A 20,728-nucleotide genomic window follows, 5' to 3' on the forward strand; every position below is an offset into this window, starting at 1 on the left:
TGAGACAGAAAGATTGCAGGTTCAAAGACAGCCTCAGCAACATAGCAAGATTCTCAGCAACCTAGAGAGACCCTGTTTTAAAACAACAGGGCGGGGGTAGTTCAGAGGTACATTGCCCCTGGATTCGGTCTCCGGTACCAAAATATTAAAAATAGAAATGTGTGCTCTAAAAGGAAGAGTCCTTTCTGTTACATGCTGATGGAAGAATTGCTACATTCACAATTATGGAAGAAGGCTTGTTCTGTTATTGGAACCCTTAGGGAGAAAAAAATTACACAATGAGCTGAAAACGATTTCCCAGGAACCTGCACTGCCTTTTCTACTGGGGAAGCAGAGACTAAGTCTGTCTTTCTTCTCCATACCAGTTTTTAGATATTTGAGAGCCACAGGACTGTGTTAGGAACTGCCTCAACTTTAGCCTGGACGTAAGTTCATAATCAACTTCAAGATCTTTTTTTTTTTTTGGTGGTACTGGGGTTCCTGGAAGCCCTTCTACCTCCAGGCTACACTCCCAGACCTATTTTATATTTTTGAAACAGGGTCTCTTACGCCAGCGCGGCTGGCTTCGAACCTGCGCGATCCTCCTGTCTCCGCCTCCCAAGCGCGGGGATCACAAGCGTGCGCCACCACGCCCGGCATAATCAACTTCAAGTTCTATGCCGTTAGGACAACTGCCAAGCCGGGCCGCCGGGTCCCCTGCTCCGCAATTGATCTTTTGAGCCTAGTTGTAAGAGTTTATATTTATCCTTATTACCGTTCAAGTCAGTCAAAATAATTTTGAATTTTGATTCTGCCATCTGTCATATTAGCAGTTCCTCTAGCTCCGTGTCATCTGAGACTTGCTAAGCATGTCTCCCATTTCATCTAAGTCATTGATTAAAACGTTGAACAGGACAGGGCTCCCTCCAGATTGACATTGATCCATCAATCAATATTCATTGAGCATAGAATCTCACCAGCCATGAATCCAAATAACCCTATCGCCTAGCGTATCCTGTGTTCTAGGTAGTTATTTAATATTTGGTTTAAATGGAGGAATGGGGGGGGCAAAGAAAATTGGGACACATTCCTATAAGAGACACAAGGTGGGCTGGAAGGAGTATCTATCAGGATTCATCTGGTCATAGGAACAAAACCTTTTCTCAGACTGATTTGAGCAAAAAGCAAAATGCAAACACACTCATAAATTTAGATTTGTGAGTGCAAATAATTTCTCTGTTCAGGAATAGATGCAGCTTCAGGAAAATCTTCCTAGAAGCCTCAAAGATGTGCTTAGGACCCAGTTTCTTTCTCTTTCTTTCTCTCTTTCTCTCTGTCTCTCTCTCTCTCTCTCTCTCTCTCTCTCTCTCTCTCTCTCTCTCTCTCTCTGCGTCTCTCTCTCTCTGCATCTCTCTCTCTCTCTCTCTCTCTCTCTCTCTCTCTCTCTCTCATCTATCTATCTATCTCGATCTCTCCTTTCTCTTTCCCCTCTCCCCTTTCTCTCCCCCTCTCTTATTCTAGGGATTGAACCCAGGGACATTCTACTTTAGAGCTACACCCCCAGCCCTATTTTATTTTTTATTTTGAAACAGGGTCTCACTAAGTAGCTAAGCCTAGTCTTAAACCTTCCATCCTCCTGCCTTAACCTCCTCCCAGTACAGGGCTTTCAGGCGAGCACCTTGGCACCGGGCTAGGTCCCAGTTCTTCTGCCCAGCTCTTGGCCATGTATCCTCATAAGGGCCACTCTGGGTCCTGCTGTCCCCTGGAAGCCGCAGGAAACCTGCCAAGAATGTCCACAACCCCACACTCCTCCCAGGGAAGAGAGGCTCTGTGGCTCCAGGTTCCCAGCAAGAGACTTGAAGGGCGCTCCTATCAGAAGGCGGGGTCACTGTCCACTCAGGAGCCAGTTTTCATGGCCAGGGAATGGGGCACCCATGGGCTCAGGCCAGGCAGACCCCAGCTCCCCGGGGGTCAGTCACACTCAAGTCAAGTGACCAAGAACCTGGGCCGGAGATGTCCCAAAGGAAGCTTATGGCACTCCCCCAGGAAGGCAGCGCCGTCGTCAAATAAACCAGAAGGACCACCCAGAGGACTCGGAAGCCTCTAGAAAGTGGCCAGGATGGGGGGACACGGCGGAAGCTTGGGGAGGGCCCAAAGCTCCAAGAGGTAGGAGCCAGGACCCTCACCTTGATGGAATGTAATGGCCAGTTGATGAAGAAGTAAGTACTGTGTATTAAATAATACTTCCCTTCCAAATTACACCCTCCAGGGCAACAGACAGCAGCAAAGAGCTGATTCTAGTGTCCTGGCGTTGGAGGAGCCTGCCCTCCCGCCAGCATCCACCACATTCAGTTCTACGCCGGTTCATCTTCTGACACAGCGGCCTGGGCTCAAGCCTCACACACACACAGCGCCGTCTCTGGCGAGGCGGGAGCAGGCCCTGGCCTGGGCGGGGAGGCCACTTCTGTCTCCCGCCCAGGGGTACGCCTTCCTCCTCAGGGACCACCTCCCATGGGGCTGCGCAGACGGGCCCAAGGCACCAAGGAGCCCCCGTGGGCAAATACACCCATTATAACAGCTGAAGAGCTTCCAGCTTTAGTGTGCACAAAACCATCTGAATCAATTACATAAAATACAGCTTCCAGGGCCCTGCCCTCGGAGGGTCTGGTCCCCCCGTGTGGCCTGGGGCCCAGGAATCTATATTTTTAAAATAAACATCCCCAGAGGCAGCTGCACAGGTGGTACCTCGTTCCACCTTGAGACGCTGACTTAGACTTTCAAAGTCCTAGACCTTCTTCCAAAAAAATAAAAAATTAAAGTAAACAAAACAGGGTTCTCTACCTTGTCCCATCCAGGCAAGCCCTGGGTTATATTCTTTCTCTGGGGGACATTTGGAATGGTCTTTGACAAACAGGAATACCTAGAGGGTATTTTTAAATAAAATAAGATTGACAGTCACAATAGCTTTGCTCCGTGCAGCCTTGCTCCCTGAAACCACACGACGAGTGTTTGCAGGGTTTTCTTCTCTTCTTTTATTTCTCTCTTCTTTTATTTTTTATTTTTTTACTATAATCAGAGCTCTCTGTTAATATAGGCCATCTGTCAGGACATGAAAATGCAGATTAGATGTTCACACATTAGATATTTTCCTGAAAATATTCCTGAAAATTTGCATGTAAAGTATGACTTGTTATAATTTTCCTGCTGGTTTCCATTCAACAAATATTTCTTGAGTGCCAGTTAGCGCCAGCTTCAGGGGCTCCAGACCCTCCGTCACACACGGCTGCTCTGGCTCGGCTCTCTGTGACATCCCTGGAGAGCGTCCCTGGGGCTCCTGGGGCAGCCTGTCCTGTGTTTGTCAGAGAGATCGCTGGATTTGAGCTTCAGGGTCTCCTCTCTGGAGCCATTTTCTTTTACAGCAATGCCTTTTGAGCATCTGAAAAAAGAGTGGGTGTGTGCCCTGTATCAGTGAGGGCTCCTTCTGTGGACAGTGATAGAAAATAGCCCGGACGATCTCAGGGACCTGGCGACCCTGAGAGCGGTAAGCTCCGGAGGGTAGGGCTGCCTTCAGGAAGGGCTTGATGCAGCAGCTCGAACCTCGTTCCCAGTCGCTCTCTGTCCCCGTCTTCCGGCTGTACTTGCTCTGGGCATACTCCGTCATTCTAAGACACTGTCCGCTAGTTGTCTTAAAACAGTTATGTAACCAGTATGTTGTAAAGTGAGTGTGAACGGTGACAGACAAACAAGAAACTTCTTGGTGTTTTCTCTAATTCCCAAAAGTTTTCTCGGACAAGTCTCCTTCTCTCTTCTCTTCTCCTCTTTTCATTTCTTCCTTTTCTGTCCACCTTGGACAGATCTCAGAGGTTCCTGTCACTTTAAAGCATTAAAAAGTCCATCGTGAGCCAGGCGTGATGGCGCATGCTTGTAATCCCAGCATTCGGGAGGCTGAGACCAGAGGATCGCGGTTCGGGGACAGCCTCAGCTACTTAGTGAGGCCCTCTGCAACTCAGTGAGACCCAGTTTCAAAATAAAGAATAAAAAATAGGGCAGGGGGTATAGCTCGGAGGTCGAATGCCCCTGGGTTCCATCCTCAGACCCGCAAAAAAAAAAAAAAAAAAAAAAAGTCCATCGCGAGCCTGCCATTATGGCACATACTTGTAATCCCAGCATTTGGGAGGCTGAGACAGGAGGATCACAGTTCATGGACAGCTTCAGCTACTTAGTGAGACCCTATTTCAAAATAAAGAATAAAAATAGGGCTGGGGGTGGAGCTCGGAGGTAGAATGCCCCTGGGTTTCACCCCCAGTACCCCCCCCCCACACACACACAAACAATTCAGCATGCTGGAGGCCCCAGTTGCAAATACTATCAAGATATGAATTGGGGAATTAAGTTCCCAACCTCTGGATTCGGGGGGCTTAAGGTTCAAACCACAGCACTTTCCCAAGCCACCCAGTCTCTTGGAGAACCCTCTTTCCCACATTGTCGTAGCCGTATTGAATGCAAACGTGGATCAGCTCCAGTAGTAGAGGAGCAGAGAATGGTTTCTACCACTCGTTCCACTTGCAAGATTGAAACGCCACACCACTTTTCTAATAAGACCTGCCCTGTGTCCCCTGATATATAATTTTGAAAAGAATGAGATGAAGAGGGAAAAAAACCAACTTCTTTTCACATAAATTGTTTTTGCTCTAGCTTCAGCACTCTCTGTTGAAATTATTGACTTTTGATCTGGCTAACCCGTTTTCTTCTCTTTGGTGCCGGACTGTGCCAGCCGAAATTTATGACCCATTTTCCTTCTGCTTAATTGTTGATATAAATCTGCTGTGCAGAACCCAGTTGTACATTTATCACAAACTGGACTGGGTTGATATACAGCCTCTCTTTAGGATAATTTGAACACAGTTACGCCTTAGAAGGAAGGCCGGATTCTTAGAACTTCTCTTGAAGAGCCGCCTTGTCACCGTTATAAATAGCTAATTAAAATACAACTTACTCTTCCTTCTTTTCTTAAGGATAAAAGAACATTCCGTGCTGGTTATTTCGGCTGATTAGCTCATGCTGTTAATGTGAACAAGGCTGGGGATTTGTTCTTGAAACAGCCAGAGGATCTCAAAGGAAACAATGCATGTTCAAAACACAAGGAAAAATAGCCATTTTACCCCTAGCCAGCTATTTCATAAATAAATGTCCTATGTCACAGTAAGAGTAGTTGAGGGAAAACTACGTGAATAGCTTAACACAAATTCACTCTCACTGTGGGAGGAATAAATGTCTCCCAGTTGGGATCCCTCCCAGGGTCGGACTTCACACCACATCGGGGGTAGGACTTAGCTGACTCTGAGACCAACAGAAACCTGAACTTTAGTTTACCCCATTGGGAAGCTTCGCTCTGCTTTGCCCAGGTCTGCCGGGGCCCTGCTAGGAATGAGCTCGGCTTCCCCACCAGCCCAGCGCCCCGCCACGTGGCTCTTCTGAATCTTCCCCTCTCCTGATCACACAGCAGTGCACTCAAACACAAAGCAACAGGGAAGGCAGGAGAGGTAAGAACAAAGAACAACTCACAGCCCCAATGTCCAACCAGGGCCGCAGTGGCGCAAGAGCAGGCTGCAGGCGGCAAGCCCAGCCACCGGTCGAGAATCACAAATACTTAAGGTGCATAGGATTCGCCTGGGGGTCTTGTTATCACTTCAGACTCTGATTGGGCCGCCCCGGGGTGGGGCCTGAGCGGCTTCGTTCCTGAGAGCTCCCAGGTGATGCCAATGCTGCCGGGCCACAGCCTGTACTGCCAGGAGTCAGATTGTGGCCCATAAATGTCGCCTTTCAGTGGCAGGGCTGGGGATGTATCTCAGTGGGAGAACTTGCCTGGTACACGCAGAAGGCCCCGGGTTGGATCCCCAAACACACACACACACACACACACACACACACACACACACACCCTTTCTCTTCATTGTGTTTGTGTAGCCAGTGTTTATTCCTAACCATAGTGAAGGCAGCAGGGCACCTCATGTTAATACATTTTAAAGTTTTCAAGGCTATTTTGTTAATTATGCTGCACTCGCCTTACTGATGGGAGATAAAGTGCTGCAGGAGAGACTCCATTAAGACATCTTAGAAGTGTATGAATCCTCCTGAATTAACCCTGAAGCCTTCTTGCTTCCTTAAATACTTTTTTCCCCCATAGTAGGAAGCTAGAGGAAGCTTCTGGACTGATTGAAAGTCACTTTCAAAGTCACCTAGAGCCTTCTCAGGATACTTATGTAGACGGGGCATCTGTCAGGTAGAAATGCGCCCGCAGGGAGAGTGCTTTTATGTGGAGAGTACGCTCCCCCAAGGATCCCCTGGTGTACCCGGTGGGTCTGGACCCCGTGGGAGGTACTTGTATGTAGCCAAGGGGAACTTTCCCTGGTGCTGTTTCTTTAGGGCCTTGATCAGATCTTCACTACTTTCACCTAAGAAGCAGGACCTTTGACGGGGTGGTGGGACTTGGGAATGTATTCAGCTGATCCATCTGCCATCCTTTTGGAAGCACCTGACCCCAGGCTATAGCATCTCAACGAGTACCAGGACAGGGAACTCTCCACCGCCGATAAAGAGGAGCAGCCTCTCTGGGTGTGTGCTGGAAAATCTGTCTTGGAAGTTGTGGTTTGTGGCCACTGTTGTCAAAACACCAGCTCCCATAAGGTTTGGATATGAAGCGTCCTCCGGAAAAGCTCACGTGTTGGCAATGTGACCAGGCTCACAGGTGGGGCTTAGTGGGAAGAGGAGGTTCCGTGGGAGGCCTGGTCTTAGGAATTCTGTCTGTCCCTGGTCCCGTCCCCCTTCTCTTTGCTTCTGGCCACTATGGTTACAAATAGCTATCCTCTACCACGCCACCATGCTATCCCTAACTTGGAGCCGGCCGGCCATGCACTGAACCCCTGAACCCGCGAGCCCAAACAGACCTTCCCTGCCCTAAGTCATACTTGTAGGGCAATGAAAAAACTGACTCATACATCTCAGAAGAGAGGCCAATAGCAGGCATTTCTGGGCCCCGTCCGTTGACAACTGAAGGGTCTTCAAGGCAGAGTGACCAGTACGATAGCGGAGAAATTATCCATATGATCATTATACAAACAGAAGGGTCTTAGTGACCCAGGTCACCAGCCCCTTCTGCCCTTGGGACACTGGTGGGAAGGTAGGCTGTGCTTCTTCAGTGCCAGCTGGGTTGTGTGGCCGCCACTCGGTGCCAACACCTTCCCCTGCCACCACCCAGGGCTCCAAAATCCTCTGCACTCCCTGAAGTCATCCAAAGCCTAGAGTGACTGCCTGGGAGCCTGCCCACCCCATGACAGGAGGGATCACGGCCACTGCACTCCTGGTCCTGTGTCCTGTTCCTCTCTCTCCTCTCCCTTTTCCCGTCCATGGCAGCATCTTCCCTTCCTCCTCCTCCAACCTTCCCGGCACTGCTCATTCTCCTTCCCCGCTTTCTTCCCCTTATTTTTCTTCTATCTCAATTTCCCAGTTCCAGAGAGACCAGAACCTCTCCCATCTCCTGACTCCCTGCCCACTCGGGAGCCCCGGCTGTCGCAGAAGCCTGTCATTTCTGGTGAGGTTAACAGGTGGGCGGCAGGTAGAGGGCGGGAAGGACCTGCATGTGCTTTCCCGGGCAGCCCGGCTTCATTAAGGCACTCCGAATTAAGGGTGCTCCAGCACTCTGAATTGTTCAGCGTTTAAAGCTCCAGGTGGCCCTCCCCATGAGTACCTGCAGAGCAGGAGAGGTGACCTGCAAGAAGATGCTCCTCCTGGGAACGGCCACGGCAGCCAGCATAGATGCGGTATCTTTTATGTGGCAACTTAGCGTATTTTATATTCAATATCCGGGCCTCCGGAGGGACCAGGCTTTGCTAAGCAAATAAGCTGGTGGGTCACTTTACAGCGCTTCAGAAAAGCAAGGATTGAAAATAAACGTAGGCAAGCCAGCTCCGCAGGTGACGTTCAGCCTGGAGGGCCACCTGGCACCGAGGCAAGCTGGAGACAGAATGGCGTGGCTATTTAACCCTTGCACATACTCTGGGCTCTCAGTACAACCGAAGAATGGATTTTATTCCCAACAATTAGGTTTGGAAAAAAAGAATACACACACACACACACACACACACACACACACGCTTTTTATTTCCCTGTGTACTATTAAAAACAAACCCAGTACACACAGTGGAGCAGCAGCTTCCAAAATGGTACGAGGGTGAGATTTTAGAGACTCCTGGTCCCTACAAACCCCTTCCCCATTGACCCATTGCCGGCTGAAAATGTCACCGTTAGGAGGGACTTTCTTCATTTTGACCTGCCCCCGTTGTTAGATGCCATTACTCTGGAAGGGACAAAGAAATCAGGCCCCAGTGGGACACAGGCCCCCAGGAGCAGGAAGGCCGCATCAGCAGACCCGCACATCTCCCAGGGCCACGGCCACGGCCATGGCGGGCACACAGCAGCCCGTGAGCAGCTGGCATCGAGGGAGCGGGAGGCTGAGTTACATTTTGGGGACACGCTGGGTTCCCGTGGGGTACCCATGAGTTGACACCAGGCACATTTGGGGCAAGGGAGGGAGGGAGGAAGCCAGGCCTTTGCTCTGAGGGGACCCTAGGGACTGTCTAGGGCAGCTGCACACCCAGGACAGCGATCTGAGAGAAGGTCGTGCAACTGGACTTGAATGCCCTGGAAATAAGTGACTCCCTGTGCTTGTCTCCACCTCCGCAGCCGTCCCGCGGCCCTCCGTCCCCAGCCCCTGCGGTTCCTGGCGTCTGAGTGTCAACCAGAAGTCGGCAAGCCCTGAGCTTCTGCCTGGGGCGCCTCCCGAGCTCAGGCCTGTCACCGAGCATCTCAGAGCCCGGGAGGGGAAATGAAGGGGTCTGCAGAGAATAAGGGATCTTTCCAACCAGTTCCCCGGGCCCCAGACTTTCTAGTACGAATACTGTGTCTTCATCCCAGCACTGTGGGAATTGTGTTCTGTCTCGTTTGTGTGTGGGTGTGGGGGGGTGTTGTTGTTGTTGTTGTTGCTGGGGATTGAACCCAGGGGCATTCTACCTCTGACTTACATCCCCAGCCCTTTTTATTTATTTATTTTTTAATCTGGAAACAGGGTCTCACCAAGTAGCTGAGAGCCTCCCTAAGTTGCTGAGGCTGTCTTCGAACCTGCGATCCTCAGCCTCCCAAGTGCTGGGATTACAGGCACGCCTGGCTGGTTTGGGCTTTTTTAAGACGATGTTTTATAAATGAATGTGGCATGTGGGAAACTCTTAGCGACAGAAGCTGTCGGTCCAGGCGTATGAATTTTCCACAGCAGAAGGGAGGTTGGACTCCCCTGTGAATCGCAATGTGTAGGGTCTATGGAGTAAGGCATTTAGAAGTCTGTCTTTAGAATTTAAATATTTAGATTGGGTCCCTAGGACACAGGAGGCAGCGCCTGCTTCTCACTCTGAATTTGACTTCTTCGTTGTTTCTCAAAGCCTGGTTCCTTGAAAGCTCCCTCTAGAAAGAGTATAGTGAACCCCACTGGCGTCCCCCTGCGGGGACCAAACCGGGGCCGGAGCTGCAGGGGCCTCAACACAACCTGCCCCAGGACTTATGAAGATGAGAGAGCTGCTCTCCCCCGGCTACAAACAAAGGGCCCGGGCTCGTCTCCCCATATTATAATTAACAATTCAGGACTGGAAGGGGAAGGCCAAGCCCCCATCCCCTCAACTTGAGTCAAGAACTTCAACCTGAGGAGCCATTGATTCAAGTGGCTGGAAAAGCGGGGGTGTCCCCCCAGGTGAGTGTGTGTGTCTGTGTGTCTGAGATAGAACCCAGGGGCATTCTCCCTCTGAGCCACACCCCCAGAATGATCTCACTCAGTAGCTGAGGCCGGCTTTGAACACGTGATCCTCCTGCCTTGGCCTCCCAGCTACTGGGATTACAGGCGTGCACCCCCACACCTGGCTGGGAGGTGATTCTCTAGAAACCTTTTCATGCGTGTGCAATGGTTTGGATTTGGGGTGCCCCCTCGCCCCCTCAGGAACACAGTAGCAATGATGGAAGCGGCTTGGTTGCTAAGGGGCGTCTGTCTGTGGTTCTCTTCTGCCCTTGCTTGCTCTGGCTCCTGCTCCCGGGATGTGAGGAGCAGAACCGATGGCTGAGCTCTCCCTCCCTCTGCTCCCTCTGGGACTCACCCCAGAACCAGAGCAAACAGGCTTGTGCTGAGAGGTGGGTGGCCAGACATACAGGACCAAACCCAGGCTTGACCCAGGAGCATCCACCTGAGCAGGGCGCCCGACGCCTGTTGCTGGAGCACGCTGAGCCGAGCGGCCGCTCGGTGGCGTGTGCCAGGGCCTCTGACATAATCCAGTCAGTTTCCAGTCTGTAAAGTGGGGAGAGTAACTGTCGCGGTTTGGATGTAGACTGTTCCCCTGAAAACCTCCCGTGTTAATGTTCCGGTTGATGGGACTAGTCATGAGGTTGGACTCTCGTCGGTGGGTAAGTCCACTGTCGTGGAGTGCGGCTGGAGGAAGGCGGCCTTGGACTCCAGGACTGTGAGGTGTGGACTTCGCGACTGTGCCTTTGCGTTCCCTTGTTGCTCTCTTGCTCTTGTCCCCATGATGTGAGAAGAGGACTTACTCTCTCCCCCCTCTGCCCCCGCCACCATGACCTGAGCCCTGCCAATGAGCAGGGTCTGACATGGACTGAGCCCCTGAAATCTCCCACCAGACAGTGAAGAGCCAAAGCCCAGGCAGGACTCACGGGAGGGTGCTGGGGCAGGCAGCATCTCCAGCCCGAGGCCTGGGAGGGGCTGCTTCTCCTCCCGGGAGCCCTGGGGCCAGGTCCCCTCAGGCCCACACCTTAGCTCACAATTGAGGCCAGCTGTTGCCAGCTGTGGGTGGTGGGCAGTGCTTCTCTCTCTCTCTCTCTCTCTCTCTCTCTCTCTCTCTCTCTCTCTCCTCTCTCTCTCTCATCCTTTCACCTTTCTTTGAAAATACAGTTTGACAATTCCCCAGCCTGCCTGCAAATGAGAGATCTGTAGTCCTGAAAGACGCTAACGACAGCGATCACCGCCCTCGTGACAGTAAACATTTATGGAGAGCCATACTTATTCATAATAATTTTATGTGTTATTATAAATCTGACCTCACTCTAAAGAATACTGGGTAAGTTGAAGTCTCCGAGAGGCGTCTGATTGGAAGCTTCTCCAGCTCCTTAATGCGCATCCCATTTGGTGACTTTTGATTCTGAGCCAGAATAAAGGGCATTTTTTTACTTGAATCCTCAGCTTTAAGCAACTAAGAAACCCCAGTGTGTCCAAATGTGTCCCTCTTTGTCATAAAAATGCATACCAAGCCAGAAAGAATAAGACCCTAGCCAAGAAACATACTGTTTCTTTTTACCTAACATTTGCCATATTTACATCCCCCTTGTCTGCCCTCGGGTGACTTAAAGGAAAATTCTACTGATATTCCCATGTAATTTTTTTCCCCCCGTGTAAAATCTATCATGTCAGAAATTCTTCTCTTCCTTCTGTCCCTTAGGTGTCAGACAGACATCTTCCCTCGGGAATAATTCATATGTCAGACCTGTCATTTCTCACAGTGTCTAGTAGCATCTTTCTCCTCGTCCCGCAAAATTTACTTAAAGCCCACTTAAAAAGGCCTGTGGGTGTCCTCCAGGCCTCGTGAGATTTCTGGTGATATAGGCTATAATTTAGCAAAACAAAGCCTGCCCGTGGCCGGCATCTAAACAGCACCCTGTTTACACGTCCTCCTTCCTTTTCTTTTCCAAAGTTATGGTGTGTCACCGGGGAAGGGCTGAATCCGCCACCCCTGCCTCTGTCTCCTCTGTCAAACATCAGCCTTTGGGGACACAAGCAGGTTGCCTGCGATCAGCTTATTCATTTGCAGAGGGAAGTAGCCCAGGCTGCCTCCTTGCGCTGCATCTTGGAATCACACTTCCAGAAACCAGCACCTCCCAGGTCCGAGGGGCAGCACATCCTAGGCCCCTCAGCTGGGAGAGCTGTCTCCCCCTTAGTCACTGCAGGAGGGTGAGAGGCAGCCACCCTGGGAGGAGTCCCACGTCACAGCACATCCTTCCCGCTCCGTCTCCCTGCTGCCCCCAACTCTTCCTCTCCCCACACAATGACACCCTTCTGTTTGCTGACACCCAGACACCCCAACTGCAGGCATCATGAGTGGAGGGGCCCCTTTGTCCTCAAACCCACACTCGTAGTAGGTGTTCCATGTCGGCCCAGTGAATGAACACTAAAGCTAAAAACCTAGAGATCGTGCATTCAGTCAAATGCCTTCATTCTGTAGATAAGGAAGCGGGCAAAGGACCACACTGGGCGCTGGGTGGCTTCCTGGCTCCCAGCCCCATGCTTGTTTTTCTGCGTGTCTTAAAAACCTGTCATTCTTGGGCGCAGTGGCACATCCCCATAATCCCAATCCTTGGGAGGTCGAGACGGGAGGATCTCAAGTTCAAGGCCACACTTAGCCACTTAGCTAAAACTCTCAGCAACTTAGACCTTGTTTCAAAATAAAAAATAAAATTGAGCTAGGGGTATAACTCAGAGGTAGAAGGCCCCTGGGTTCATTTCCCAGTACCTCAAACAAAAAAACCAAACCAGCTCCTCCTCTCTAACAAGGCTACGTGGAGACCCCCAACCCCTGCCCCTGCCCACCCACCTTCAGAGCAGGGAGTCTGCGTTTTTGGAGGGGACACATGGAGTGCTTCCCTGACACCCCACTAGTACGGTCTCCACTTCCTGACCCAGACGAACAGGGGCCTCTCACCTGCCAGGCCTCCCTGGCCTCCCTCCCATGGCTACTGCCGGCGCCTGTGTCCCGGCCTGGCCTCGAACACGCCAAAGAGTCCTTAAGGCCCCAGGCTCCCTGTGCCTCTCAAAGCCTCGCTCCCTGCCAGTCTGGGGGATGTCCTGGTCCACCCTCCCTCCCACACAGGCACAGGCATTTGTTCCCACAAGCAGTGTTCCAACAATTTAACAAAGAGAAATCACAAAAACTACAACCAAAATACAGGGGGCGAGGCAGGAGCCCTCAGGAGGTGACAGCTGTCAGTGGAGAGATCAAGCAGTCCCGCCAGGGCTAGCCGAGGGCGCGCACCCACCAGAGCTCTGGACTTTAAATGAGGCGACCGGCGGCCATGGCTGCGCGGAGGTGGCCGCACCGGTGGCTTCTGCCCTTTGTGTGTGACCCCCAGAAATGGGCGCGGAGATGGAAAGTGGAATCCCCTCCCCTCTGCCCGGCCAGTGGCGCTCACCCCAGCTCAACGGGGTTGGTGTTGTTGGTAGGAGACTGCCGGCCTCCAGCAGGGCCCATCTCTCCTGTTATATCAACACCATCCTCTGAAACGCATTGACATGGAGGGGGAGCAATCACTGGCCACCCCCGGGGACTGTTCCGGAAGGTTCTAAACAGACCGTAAGTAATGGAGCGAGTCGCTGGTGGAGGGCCGGCCCCACACATCGGGGGCTGCAGCGTGCGGGAGACCCAAAGTTGACCCGTGGCGCCCAAACGCGGAGCAAAACTCTTATCAGAAGATGTCATTTTTTCCCTAAATGTCATATATACGATCTTTATTGGAGCATGATGACAGAGTGAATAACTTAACATAAATTTGCATAATGCAATACAGCTGATAATTTATGATCATATTAAAACACAAAGTTTTGTCGTTTGAGGCATTTGAAAGTTTTAATCTTCTGTAACTTTCCCTCCTTTCACTATTTGTTTATTACTTACCAGCTAAAATATAGGCGTCAGGTTAAATTTTAATTTCAGATAAGCAATGGCTGTATTTTATTTGTATTTTAGTACAAGTATGTCTCATGTAATATTTGAGATACACTAAAAAATCAGCCATTATATATCTGAAATTTACATTCTTTTTTGTGATACTGGAAATTTAACCCAGGGGCATTCTGCCTCTGAGCTACACCCCCAGACCTATTTTTTATTCTTTACTTTGAAACAGGGTCTCACTAAGTTGCCGAGGGCCTCACTAAGTAGCTGAGGCTGGCCAGGAACTGAAATTTACATTTAACGGGTGCTTATGTTTTTGGTTGATAAACAGGGCAGCTCTGTATGTGCCTTCATGAGCAACTTAACCGTTCCTGGTTCTTTGCTGGCGGGAGAGGGCTGCGGCTTGGAGAAGGCTCTGACCTCTGGGCCTTGGGTCTGTGCTACGGGAGAGGCTGGCCCTCCCAGGAACACGGAGAGTTAAGAGGTTCATGCTATAGAGGTGCTGACACGAAGGGGAAACCGAGGCAGGCAGCACACCTGGGCTTTCTTGGCCAGAGAAATTGAGGTTTCATTTTTTCAAACGTCTCTGACTATATCAGAATCTCATCATAAGAAATATGACTTAAGCCTGGTACAGTGTGGTACACACCTGTAATCCCAGTACTTCAGAGGCTGAGACAGGAGGATTCTAGCCTCCAGGCCAGCCTCAGCATCTTAGTGAGACCTTCAGCAACTCAGCAAGACCCCATTTTAAAATAAAAAGGGCTGGGGGTAAAAACCAGAGGTAGAATGACCCTGGGGTTAATCTCCACTAACAAAAGAGAGAGAAAGCGAAAGGGAGGGAGGGAAAGAAGCAGAGACAGGGAGAGAAACAGACAGACAGAAAATATAATTTATTTATAAATTTATAATTCGATGCAGTACACACTTAACTGCGTAACTGAAACAAAACTTGCGACAGGGCGAGCCCGCATCTGTGTGTGGTCTGCTGGGCTCCGTCCTCTTCCATCTTCTTTCATGCTGGTCTGAAGCCCCTCAGCTGAATTCATGGCCCCTGAAGGACCACAGCCCCATCTTGAAAAACACTCACGAATGAGATTTTTTTAAATCTACTTTTATTTATTTATTTATTTGTTTATTTATTTATTTTTATTATTTTTGGTGGTACTGGGGTTCCTAGAAGCCCTTCTACCTCCAGGCTACACTCCCAGACCTATTTTATATTTTTTATTTGGAAACAGGGTCTCTTACACCAGCACGGCTGGCTTCGAACCTGCGCGATCCTCCTGTGTCCGCCTCCCGAGCGCGGGGATGACAAGCGTGCGCCACCACGCCCGGCTAAATCTACTTTTAAAATGAGGAAACGAGCCAGGCATGATGGCGCACGCTTGTCATCCCCGCGCTTGGGAGGCGGACACAGGAGGATCGCGCAGGTTCGAAGCCAGCCGCGCGCTCTGGCTTAGGAGACCCTGTTTCCAAATAAAAATGGAAAAATAGGTCTGGGAGTGTAGCCCGGAGGTAGAAGGGCTTCCAGGAACCCCAGAACCACCAAAACTAATAAAAATAATAAATAAATAAATAAATAAATAAATAAATGAGAAAACGTGTCCGATCAGTGAAGAGACCTTCCAAGGCCATTTCCGCTCCTTTGCAGCCGCGCGGGGCGTCAAACTCTAGGCCCCCAACTCCTGGGCCCGTGGCTGGCCTGGTTCCATCCTCTTTCTGGTGTCCGCTGTCCTGGTCTCCGAGCTGTATTGCACACTCGGGAACATTTTCGCTTCTTTCTACACACCCGGGTTATTTGTATACCATTCTCTTATCACTTTGTCTCATCAAATTTCCAAGCTGCACGTCCCTTCTGATCTGAGCGGATGCCGTCACTGCCCCTGACTGCATCCCTGCCTGGGTCGGCGTCGGAGCTCACCCGCGCTGGTCCGCACCCTCGAGCCTTAGCTTCCCGCGCTAAGGACCTGGCTATCTCCATGCCGAGGAGAGCTGGGCGGTGAGCCTTCCATGTGTTCTTGACAGCTTTGACGTCATCCATGACATAAGAAAAACATGGTATCTATTAATTGCGTCTAGTTGTGCTCTCCAAGCTATGAAACAGGTAGGGTATCGATTATAAATATTCGCTCTTAGAGTTGAATAAACAGAAGCTCAGAAAGGTTAAGCGACTCCGCTGGGTCACACAGCAAAATCAGAATTCCAGTCTTCTTGCCCCAACACTTCTTCCTCCCGCCCCTCCTTGGTACTACAATTTAAACTCAGGCGCATTCTGCACCTGAGTGTACCCCAACCCTATTTCTTTTCTTTTTTTCTTTTTCTTTCTTTTTTTTTTTTTTTTTTGGTGGTACTGGGATTTCTGGAAACCCTTCTGCCTCCAGGCTACACTCCCAGACCTATTTTATATTTTTTAATTTGGAAACAGGGTCTCTTAAGCCAGTGAGGCTGGCTTTGAACCTGCGCAATCCTCCTCTCTCCACCTTCCAAGCGCGGGGATTACAAGCGTGCGCCACCACACCCGGCTACCCCAACCCTATTTCTATGGTTTTTTTTTTTTTTTTTTGAAACAAGGTCTTGTTAAATTGCCAAGGCTGGCCTCGAACCTTTGATCCTCCAGTCTCAGCCTCCCAAGGACTGGGATCATAGGCATGTGCCTCCACGCCCTTGCTTCAAATGAGCTCTGTCTTCAGGATTCAGGGGCAGCTGGGCTGAGATGCCAACAAAGAAATAAAAGGGCAAGAGAGAGCATGCCCAGGGACTGCCATGTACTTGGATATATTCTTCACATACTCAGATTAGGTTTGCAAACCACAGACAGAACTCTCCGGAGCCTTACCATCACTTACTTGCTGTCTTCTATGTGGCCTACACGAGCCATGCACGCCGCACGCTTTCTTCTCCGAGTTGTGACAGATTCCAAAGAAACTCCTTATCTCCGAGCATCTTTTCCAGTGTTTCCTCCTGTGACTGTCCCAGAAATCATCTTGACTTGCAGGGTCCAAATCCAGGACTCCTTCCTTCCTTTTTTAGTTTTTTGGCTCGGTGGTCAATCAGTTTACACAGAGAAGTAGCGCTCTCCTTCCTTCCCGCCGGAGACACTTTGCATTCGGTCCCCTTGGCTGCTGAAGCTGCTGATTCAGCTGCCAACGGACCCCCAGCGCGGGGCACGTGGGAGCCAGGAACGGCCCCCAGGATGCACAGCAAGCCTCACGCACACACTCGCAGGTTCCCGGCCCTTCCAGCAGTTTTATCTTTACCCAGCCTGCAATGCAGCCAGGCTGATGGCCAAGAGCTCAGGCTCCAGGGCCCAACTCCCTCACTCAAACCGAGCTGGACCTTTCCCCAGCATGCCACCCTGGGGACAGTGAGGGTCCTTCCTCGGTCCCCGTCATCACCTGTTGAAAGGGCACAATAAAGCCAGGTGTGGTGGCACGAGCCTGTAATCCCAGTACTTGGGAGGCTGAGACAGAAGGATCGCAGGTTTGAGGACAGCCTCAGTGTAGTGAGGCTCTCAGCCTATTCAAGCAATCCTATTTCAAAACAACAACAGCCAGGCGCTGTGGCGCACGCTTGTAATCCCCGCGTTTGGGAGGCTGAGACAGGAGGATCGCGCTGGTTCAAAGCCAGCCTCAGCTACTTAGTGAGGCTCTCAGCAACTTAGTGAGACCCTGTTTCCAAATAAAATAGAAAATAGGTCTGGGAGTATAGCCCAGAGAAAGCCTCTGAGTTCCACCCCCAGTACCACCAAACAACAACAACAACAACAACAACAACAACAACAACAACAAAACCAGTAAAATAGAAAGCGCTAGGAAGAAAGCTCAGAGGTAGAATGCCCCTGGCTCAGCCCCTGGCTCAGCCCCCAGCACCACCCCACCCCACCAAGGCTGAAGACTACATACACCCCTGGCGTCTGCAACACGTGTCAAGTTCCGCGCCTCCTGCCTATCCGTGTCCCGCTCCGTGACCGTCTGGAGGGTGCTGCACCCACAGCACGCCCCCTCCCAAAGGCCAGGGCACCCATCAGTGAGCCGGCGTCCAGTCATCATCCCTGGACTTGTCTCCATTTATCTCAATTCTCATAAACCTGTAGATTCTCGTAAACACTGGGTAGACAAGGCTCCTCCCTTTGCGCTCCCCCGGCTGACTCCTTCAGGTGCTCCGGGATCTGGCGAACGGCTTTCCCTTCTACCCTCCTCGATTCTCGTCCTGAAAACACCCAGTACTGCGGCTTCGCATGGCTGAGGGAGAGCCTGTCTCCCCACTGGCCTGGAGGCTCCGCGCAGGGGACACACACGAGCATCCCAGCGCCCTGAGGAAGGCGGGGAGGGACATCCTTGTAGACCAGGACCCCACTTCCTCAACTCCAGCTCCGTTCCCGCTGGGGCTCTGGCCTGGGGCGTGGGGCGGGCACCGTCAGGGAGCCTTCCCCAGCATGGCCCATGGCAGGGCCCAGCGTCCACCTGTGGCCTGAGAGGCCAAGGGCCAGGGCTAGCCTGCCAGAGAAGCGGTCCATCCAGGCAGGCTGGCCCGACGGGAGGAGCCCACGGACGGGCGCGTGGGGAGGTCACACAGGTGGCAAGGGTCCATTCCATTCTTGTTGGTTCAGACCTTGCTCTGAGTTCCTAGCCGTGAACGTGCTTTGTGCTGACCGCAACTTTATGAAGCAAGATTAACATTATCCCTGTTTTACTGGGTGAGAAACCAAAGCTGCCAAAATTAGCTAAGGCCACCCAGCTGGTAAGCGGCGCTGCAGACCTGGGCGGCCCGAGCGCCTGTGCGTCTAACTGCTCCATGCCGTTGGCTCCAAGGTGGGTGTTTGAAGTGGCATGCAGGCATCCCGCAGGCCCTGGAAGAACTCCCAGGCTGCCCGTAAGAGCTGGAACTTGGTAAGACATCCAGAAGCCGAGGGCTCTGGCGATCCCCGCGGCTTAGAGGTACAGCGCAGGTCAGCACTCTGGGGGAGCGTGGTGCCTGGGGCTCCCTGTGGGGTCAGTGCCGCCGGTCTGGAGGTGACCTGGGCATCAGGAGCTCCCAGGGACTCCAGTGCACGTTCAAGGTGGGGAATCACTGGGAATTGAAACACAAGAGGAAGCTGCTCTTTCCTGCCCGCGGGGTGAGGAAGCCTAGAGCTGGAGTCACCTTTCCACACCCCTAACCAAGACTGGATTTTTTTTTTTTTTTTTTTTTTTTTTTTTTTTGCAGTACTAGAGATGGAAACCAGTGCATGAAAGGTCAAGATGGGTCAGACCAGAGCAAATTAGCTCCAGCTAAGACTGGCTGACGGTTCTCTATGTCAGCTTTTTTCACTTGCCTGTAGAAGAATGTCCAGGACCAACCCAGCCTGGTGGCACAGACTTGTAATCCCAGTACTTGGGAGACAAAGACAGGAGGATTCCAGGTTTGCAGCCAGCCTCAGCTACTTAGTGAGGCTCTCAGCAACTTAGCGAGACTCTGTTTCAAAATAAAAAATAAAAAATAGGGCTGGAGGTATAGCTCAGAGGTAGAATGTCCCTGGGTCCCACTCCCAGTTCCACAAAAAAAAAAAAAAAAAAAAGCATGCCCAGGACCAAAGTCTTCTTCCTCAGCTCCCTGCACATTCAGCCCACACCAAGTTCCTGGCTGCACCCGCCCTAACTAAAACAGTCACCTAATTCTAGAACACATGTTTGGTTACAACAGAATTCCTCCTCCAAGCCTACTCACCACTCATCAGAAAGAAACTCAATTCACAGGGATAGAAAGAGCTTTCTGAAATTAGTTCCAGACGTCTTTGCCTTCAAGCTGTATGATCGTTGCCCTAATTTTAATTTACTTAAAAAAATACACTAGGCCGTTAAGTATCCGGAAGTCCTGACGATAAGAGCAGGCGGACCAGGCCACCCTTTTCTTGCCCTACAAAGACTTCTGTGGGTCACAGGGGCTTCCTGGGGGCCAGCGGTCCCGCCACGAAGGAATTGTGGCTCCACGCACGTGGGTGGTTTTCTATCAGGCAGGCCACCCGCTTTACAAAATTCAACTTCCAAACTAGAAATCCCACCCTGCCTGGTATCAGTATACATACATCTCTTTTCTTAGCTAATTGGGAGAGAAATCACAGCATCCTACGGGTTGGGCCAAAGTAGGCAGACATCAAAATAATCTTTCCGGCGGCCTGGCCCGCCCTCAGCACTCCGTTCCAGCAGCACACCGGGGGACAGGGGTCAGAAAGAGGCAGTCCACCAGCTGAGCACAGCTGCAGAGGGTCTGTCTTGCTTTTTTAAATTTGAATTAATTGCCCAAATTTAAGAAGCAGGAGAATTCCGTGGAAATCTAGATTCTAGCTTGTCTCAAAAACAATGGATGAAGCCAGGTGTGGTAGCACACGCTTGTGATCCCAGTATTCCGGAGGCTGAGACAGGGGAATCGCGGTTCATGACCAGCCTCAGCTGCTTAGTGAGGCCCTTTGCAACTCAGTGAGACCTTGTTTCAAAAAATAAAGAATAAAAAAAAAATAGGACTGAGGAGCTGGGCGTGGTGGCGCACGCTTGTAATCCCAGCGCTTGGGAGGCTGAGACAGGAGGATCGCACAGGTTCGAAGCCACCCTCAGCTACTTAGTGAGGCTCTCAGCAACTTAGTGAGACCCTGTTTCCAAATAAAGTATAAAACAGGTCTGGGGGTATAGAAAACCCCCTGGGTTACACCCCCAGTACCACAAAAAAAATAGGCTGGGGTGTCGTTCAGAGGTAGAATGCCCCTGGGTTCCATCTCCAGTATAATAATAATAATAATAATAATAATAATAATAATAATGATGATGATGATGATGGATGCTCAGGCCAGCATGAGCCCATCTCCACTGGCAGCCATCAGCCACGCACACACGTCCAGCTTGCCTTGAACTCCTCCACGCGTGTCCAGCCCGGATGCAGCCGCCCTCCCCATTAAGCTGCTGCTGTTTTGACACTGGCTTGAGGGCTCATGGTGGTGCCTGGCT

The 20,728-nt window shown here is 51.1% G+C and overlaps 1 protein-coding gene across 1 annotated transcript in view; it reads left to right on the plus strand.

Annotated features, from left to right (window-relative positions):
• The window catches only part of TBXAS1 (thromboxane A synthase 1), a gene marked incomplete at both ends in the record, with an annotated part of 178,816 nt that overhangs the window by 130,276 nt on the left and 27,812 nt on the right, over positions 1–20,728 (plus strand). The window lies entirely within an intron of this gene.

The sequence above is a fragment of the Muscardinus avellanarius genome (genome assembly GCF_963383645.1).
Source record: "Muscardinus avellanarius genome assembly, chromosome: 9".
Lineage (NCBI taxonomy): Eukaryota > Metazoa > Chordata > Mammalia > Rodentia > Gliridae > Muscardinus > Muscardinus avellanarius.